Here is an 8,098-nt window from a genome sequence, read left to right as displayed (position 1 = left end):
ATTTCTTGATAAACAAATATTCAAGAGTTAGTGTAGCTTTTATCAAAACAAAACACTTCATAATTTTGGTCTTAGTTGGTCTTTGTCTTATCCGAGACATCACAACTTTCCATAATTGATGAATGTTATAAACCTTCTTAATACTTTTCACTCAATGTCATAATCTTAACTCTAAGACTTGATTTGGAACGAAGTATGATTGACTTTTTGATTTAACCATTTCTTCAATTCTTGATTCCTCTTCTTAGACATACAATTGTACTAAGAGTCACTTAGAGGATCAATTGAGATATGGTTCTTAATCATTAAGACTTATCATAAAGCATAAAAGGTACTCTCCCTTCTTCTTAGAATGGAGAAACTTTTATCTTTCTGTCTACTTGATTCTTGTTATTCGTTTTACTATTGATTTAAACTTTTTCAATCAATTCAGAATTACACTTAATCTTATAAGTATAATCATATTTACTAAACCTTTAGTAAATCATGACGAATATTTTGTTACTCTTATGGTGGACTTTGATCAACACACAACTTTGTGTACTCGATCTCCTAGTCCTTCACTTGACACTTTGTCAATGAATTAGTCTAATTTCCAAATACGAAATTTCTCATTCATCGTGCATCCACGTTGCATGATTCCAAGTTTCTGTCCAATTGAAACTTGGGCGATGAGAAACTCTCCCTATTTGGTAAATTCTCGGCTTTTCCATAAACACCATAAATAAGAATCATATCCATTTGTTGTAGAAATATGCAAACACCAATTTTCATAACGATTTCATTGCAAGGAAATAAACAAATAAATAAATAAGTCAAACGAAAATTTATTTTATTTATAAAAGCAGCGGAAAACATTTGTCCTTACAATGCAAAATCCATTGAAAACTATGTATTTCAAAAGAAAAATTTCTAACAACTCTATCATAACTATCTAAGACCAAAATCTAATCTTCAAGTCCATGCGATCAAGATCCATTCCTTGTGATTAGATTCATCTTGTTCTTTCACCAAGCTTCCTTTCTTTTCACCGATCCTGTAAAACATTCAAATGCAATCTTATTACATTATGTATTAAGAATTGATGAATAGGAACTTAATGGAGTTAGATAGTGGATTTTACTTGAAGCGCAGCCATACTCTTTGACTCTCCCATCTTCTGGACTCTTCAGGCTCTTTGGGCAGACTTGTATCCGACGCCCTTTCTTTTGGCCGCAAACGCAGGTCGGTTCTCCTAGAACGTCCTCGGAAGCATGGTCGGTTGACTTTTCCAACAAATACGCTCCATTGCTTCGCCAAATAATTTCTGACTCAGCAGCAATGAGCATGTAAGTTAGGTCAATGAGGTTGTTGTCATGATTCATCATATAATACTTTCTTTTGAACTCATTATATGATTCAGGAAGTGACTGCAAAACCCAATTCACAGCCAACTCATCTGGGAATGACACACCCAACATTATCAACCTATCAATGTGTGATTTCATTCCCAGAACGTGGGCACACACGGGTTTACCATCTTCATGTTTCATTTCCAATAGGGCTTTAGTGATATTGAACCTTTCAATTCTTCGATCTTGTGGGTTGGGGAGAACAATAGGAGGAGGAGGAGGAAGCGAAGCATGATTTCTCGTTCCTCGATTGAATCGTGGAATACCATCTTCATGTGGAATGCTTGTTCCACAGGATTTGGGAAGACCATAGTTGTCGAACTTTGACATCTACAAAACGGGAGAAAAACAAATTCAAGTTAGTTGATTGATTGAGTCCTTAGTAGATCACCCAAAAGAAATACTAAGGCTAGGACCCAACACAATATTCTACAACTCGGGAGAGGGATGCCGTAACCCTAATTGCAGAATATTTGAAGGTAAGTGAATGACGATTCACTAATTTCCACCACGAAAAACGAAAAAAGAAATTTAAGTTTTAAATCTATGAAAACTCCTAGATCCTTTGAGATTCATTGAACTTTCAATGGCATGTTTAAATCTCGATATGCCCCTCTTGTTTGTGACTGGGATGCCGAGGATCACAAAGCGGGTGTGAATAACCATGCAAACTTACATGGTGCCCTCACATGTTACAGTCACCTATTTGATGTGCCGGTAAACCACACATGCTCCACCGAACTATGACAAACATTGAGTCACCCTTTGCTACCTTTGCTTAGAACCATTTAGTGTGCCGGTAAACCACACACGCTCCACTAACGTCTTCGCAAGGGCACAAAGTGTAATTTCATGGAATTGCATCAATTCACTTTTGCCTAAGTAACTAAGATTGGGAATTTTATGAAAACATTTAGTTACTTTTATATTTCATTATACTTATAATGGAAGGTTTTGTCCTATCCTACCCGTTCGGCTAACGACCCTCCACTAGTCAAGAGTGCGGTGGGTAAGAGTGGATACCCATTCAATCGCCATTTTATAGGCAATTTCCTTAAACACCCCTTATAGACCAGCTTCGTGAAGGAGGCCTACTAACGGTAAGACTGACTTTTACTCATACGTATATATAATGTTAGACTTTTAATGTTATATATAGTATAGGGTGTATTTTATACTTTCAGAATACTAGGTGGTCTAATTTAATAATTATACTTTTAATTCAATTAAATTGTAGACCTAAACTTTTATGGATTTATTAAACCTCTTTTAATTATACACATTAATTAATTAATAAAACCATAAGGGTGTGATTTGAACTTTTTCAAAACTACAATAGAGTTTTAGAATTTAACATTCCTAATTAAACTTTTAATCAACTTTTAAATTCCAAAACTTGAGGGCAAGTTTTGAAACATTTCAACACATCAGGGTTTAGAATTTAAATATACATCAAAATTAAACCATTCAATCAAAATTTAAATTCCAAAACTTGAGGGCAAGTTTTGAAACCTTTTTCAAAACATTAGGGTTTTAATTATTTAAATTTCGAAACAACAAAACTTTTGGGTTCAAATTTAAACTATAAAACCTAAAGGGGAAAATATCATTGACAATAGTCTCTGTGACTTTGGTGCAGTGACATTATGAAAGGATAGTTGCATAGAATGTTAGAATCTAGCATATTCTATAAGTAGCAAGAATTTGAAATTCTTTGACTTATGAAAAACGGATTTGGAGTTGTGAAATGAGAAGGATTGGAAATGTATTCAATGAGATCTATTTCACAAAGTAAGAACCATAGGTAAACATTGTGTGCATGCTAGGAGCATGGGACAAGTGTTGTAATTCAAGTAAGAAGTTGATTAACCGAAACGACAAATAATGAGTAATCAATATGGTGATAAATAAAAGGTGTTTTATTTATACTCAAAGGTTTGAGGCCATATGGGATTAGTATTATTCTTGTGTTTCACTTTGCATGTTTTGACTTCCAGAATAATTGAGTTTATTAAGAATAATCGAATTATTCAAACGGGCCACAGTCGTTCATATGTTGGAAGTAGATATGAATAAAGACTGTCGTGAATTGGTGTGTGGATTGTCTAAAGAGCATTAGACATAAGCAAATGTTTGCTGCAACGTTCATGAATGCTTATGAATATGATTTGAGCATTGGATTAAACCCACGCTCACTTGGATCACTCCATGGATTGTATCACGAGTGATTGGTGAGACGATACCATCTTATATTCTTGAAACCGAGATGTGTGAGTTGTATCTTGCAAATCGGTTGCACATTGATAATATGTAAATGCACTAGTAACTTGGTGTTATAAAACATATTGTTGTGTGTGATTCGGTGAGTGAGTGCAAGCAAGCATTGTATCAAAGTTTTTCCATTCCTTTTATCCAAAGTAGGATAAAAGCGATATCTTTGGGCCCCTCGATGATTTAGTGATGACAAACGTAAATGCTCGGCCGGGCTAGGGCTAATTTGATTTGTTCAATTAGTCAGTCGTCATAAATCGGAAATCGAGATATAGTACAAAGAGAATGATTTGAAATCATATCTCATATGATATCTAGAATGGAGGAATATATGATCCCTTATCTAAGGACACGCGTATCTGATATGATCAGAGTTAACAGCGGCTTTGGAAAGCTACGATTGCAGATCAGGATCTGAAGTCATACGCATAATAGTTATTAGACTTATCCAAGTGGGAGACTGTTGGATTAGTGTCTAAGTCCATAACTATTTTGGTATGTACTTGACCCGATGGTGCATTGTCCTTTTGGGTTGCCTTCACCGAAGCAACTTGATAGGATGAATTATGGAGAGAAAGGATTAAATATGATTTATTAATATATTATGGGAATAATATATTAAAGGAGAAATCATATTATTTAATTAATATTAGTCAATAATTAATTGGTAATTAGTTTTGTGACTAAAAGAGATTAATTAAACTTAAGGGACTGGAATTGTAATTATAAGATAATTGCAATTTGGGCCATGGATTTCCTTTTATTATAAGGTGGACGAATTCTATGGGGGAAGCCCATATGAAGTCGTCCAAGGCTTTAAGAAAGGGCTCCATGGGTTGCTTAGGGCTTAAGCAACCAAATTAGGGTTTCCTTGTTAGATAACCCTAATTGCCTCACTATATATAGAACCCTTAAGGCTCAAAAACGTGGACATGCAATCTTTTAGGGTTTTCACATGGTTTTGGCAGCCTCCATCCTCTCTCCTCTTCATCCTCTTGCTTATGGTGTTTGTGAACCATTAGAGGAGTGACACTTGTGACTCTAAGCCTTCCAAAGTCAATTCAAAGGAGGAATTGGGATTGTTATTGCTACATAACAATCAAGGTAATATCTTAAACCTAATTATATGTTAATATTGATTTCCATATGCTAGAATTAGGGTTTATAGTCTTGGATTCAAAGCATGTACAATAGATAAACCTAGATCCAAGCATTAGGGTTTGTATGAGCACATAGGATGTCTTATGACCCAAACCCATCAACTATGATAAACATTGAGTCACCCTTTGCTACCTTTGCTTAGAACCATTTAGTGTGCCGGTAAACCACACATGCTCCACTAACGTCTTCGCAAGGGCACAAAGTGTAATTTCATGGAATTGCATCAATTCATTTTTGCCTAAGTAACTAAGATTGGGAATTTTATGAAAACATTTAGTTACTTTTATACATTATTATACTTATAATGGAAGGTTTCGTCCTATCCTACCCGTTCAGCTAACGACCCTCCACTAGTCAAGAGTGCGGTGGGTAAGAGTGGATACCCATTCAATCGCCATTTTATAGGCAATTTCCTTAAACACCCCTTATAGACGAGCTTCGTGAATGAGACCTACTAACGGTAAGACTAACTTTTACTCATACATATATATAATGTTAGACTTTTAATGTTATATATAGTATAGGGTGTATTTTATACTTGTAAAATATTAGGTGGTCTAATTTAACAATTATACTTTTAATTCAATTAAATTTTAAACCAAAACTTTTATGGATTTATTAAATCTCTATTAATTGTACACCTTAATTAATTAATAAAACCATAAGGGTGTGATTTGAACTTTTTCAAAACTATACTTAGAGTTTTAGAATTTAACATTCCTAATTAAACTTTTAATCAACTTTTAAATTCCAAAACTTGATGGCAAGTTTTGAAACATTTCAACACATTAGGGTTTAGAATTTAAATATACATCAAAATTAAACCATTTAATCAAAATTTAAATTCCAAAACTTGAGGGCAAGTTTTGAAACCTTTTTTCAAAACATTAGGGTTTCAACTATTTAAATTTCAAAACAACAAAACTTTTGGGTTCAAATTTAAACTATAAAACCTAAAGGGGAAAATATGAAACATTTCATAACAACAAGGATCAAATAACAAATAATCTAAATTAACAATTAATCTCATAATTATCCATATTTGATTTATTTAATGATTTCTTGCAAAACAATTTATCAATTTAGTCAAAATAATTAAACAATTATCACATAAGGAAACAATTATCTTATTAATTGATAAATATCTTCAATTAGATCAATAATATAGTCAAATATATCATAAAATTGGATTTATATTGATCTAACATGATAAGGTAACTATCCATAAGCAAAAACAGCAAGAAATCGCGAAGATATCCCCATCTGACGAGTTGACTCGTCGAGTCAGGCTTGGACTCGTCGAGTCTGCATGGACTCAGCGAGTTCAGCCATGGACTCGGCGAGTCCAGCCTCCAGAACACCAAAAATCGAATTTTTCAGTTATACAATGCATCAATACAATTGAAACCAAGCTAGGCTCTGATACCACTGATGGGTTTTGGTCATAAGACATCCTATGTGCTCATACAAACCCTAATGCGTGGATCTAGGTTTCTCTATTGTACATGCTTTGAATCCAAGACTATAAACCCTAATTCTAGTATACAATTAATCATATTAAATATTATAATAGGTTTATAATGTTACCTTGATTGTTATGTAGCAATAACAATCCCAATTCCTCCTTGAATTGACTTTGGAAGGCTTAGAGTCACAAGTGTCACTCCTCTAATGGTTCACAAACACCATAAGCAAGAGGATGAAGAGGAGAGAGGATGGAGGCTGCCCAAAATGTGTTCTAACCCTAGAAAAGAAGTTCCCCACGTTTTTGAGCCTTAAGGGTTCTATATATAGTGAGGCTATTAGGGTTATCTAACAAGGAAACCCTAATTTGGTTGCTTAAGCCCTAAGCAACCCATAGACTCGTTTAATCAAACCCTTGGACAATTTCTTTATGGGTTTCCCATAAGAATTCGTCCACCTCTTGATTTAAGACAATCTGTGGCCCAAATTGTAATTATCTTATAATTACAATTCCAGTCCCTTAAGTTTAATTAATCTCTTTTAGTCACAAAACTAATTACCAATTAATTATTGACTAATATTAATTAAACAATATGATTTCTCCTTTAATATATTAATAAATCATATCTAATCCTTTCTCTCCATAATTCATCCTATCAAGTTGCTTTGGTGAAGGCAACCCAAAAGGACCATGCATTATCGGGTCAAGTACATACCAAAATAGTTATGGACTTAGACACTAATCCAACAATGATGACAAAGAGACCATTGCTGATCTCTTGAAGAAACAAGCCAGGGATAAGGATTCAGACATGAGTGGTCGGATTGCTAGAGAGGCCGAAGCGAACGAAAGGAAGATGAAGGAGGCTCATGATCTCCTTGAAAGTAGAAAAACCCTATTCCCTCCGTGGACTCACGAGAAGCTTAACAAAGAAGCTATCGATACCCCTAACATCCTCTAGCTTGAACCGGTGATTTCCTTAGACAGGGTTAATTCTGTCGATTCTCAGTTCGACATGCCCTTGACCCGAAAGGCCTTCATATTTCATGCATTCTCCCATGTTGCTGATGTCCCTCATCCTCACCCGAAGGTTGATAGGGAGCTTGTTGAGTTCTATCTGAGGTCTGCTCAGCCTCAGTATCAGACATGGAGTACGCAGAAGATCATAAACGTTCGGGGTCCTTAAACCCTTTCGGGAGGGTAACTTCACAAATGTCCGGTTCAAAGTGTTGAGGGGTCAGCCAAAACCGAACATGCGATTTCTCTTGCTGATCTTCCTAACCTGAATCCACATGATTGGATCATCTTGCATAACATCCTTCTCACTAATGAAGCTGAATATGGGCCAATCATAGATCACTTCAAAAGGATGTTGGTTTGCTACATCATGGAGGTCGCCAAGATGGATCAGGAGATTGCCAGTGTCTTCAAGAAAAAGCCCACCATCTCCCTAGTTGGTTCTGCAAGCAACTTGAATAAAATGCAGATGGGGAGGATCGATCCAAAGCGAAACTCAGTCATGTTCACCAGAAACGAAGGCCAAAAATGCTTGTTTTCCTTGGCAGACAAGCATCTATATACTACTTCATGCTTGGAACATGTTCTGGGGATCGTTAATCGATGCAAGCAGAATTCTGAAGATGAAAAGAAGTATTTCGATGATATGATCCAGTGGTACATTCGTTTCAGACAAACCATCATTGCCATCATTCCTCGTCTGTTCGACACCACAAAGAAAGTTCCTGCATCTGGACCCAGCAAGCCGAAGTAGAGTCTCGCTCCAATTGATGCAAAGGGGGAGATTGTTGGG

The sequence above is a fragment of the Lactuca sativa genome, chromosome 9 (assembly GCF_002870075.4).
Source record: "Lactuca sativa cultivar Salinas chromosome 9, Lsat_Salinas_v11, whole genome shotgun sequence".
Classification (NCBI taxonomy): Eukaryota; Viridiplantae; Streptophyta; class Magnoliopsida; order Asterales; family Asteraceae; genus Lactuca; species Lactuca sativa.
The sequence above is the reverse complement of the archived record's forward strand: the minus strand, read 5'-3'. Positions refer to the sequence as shown.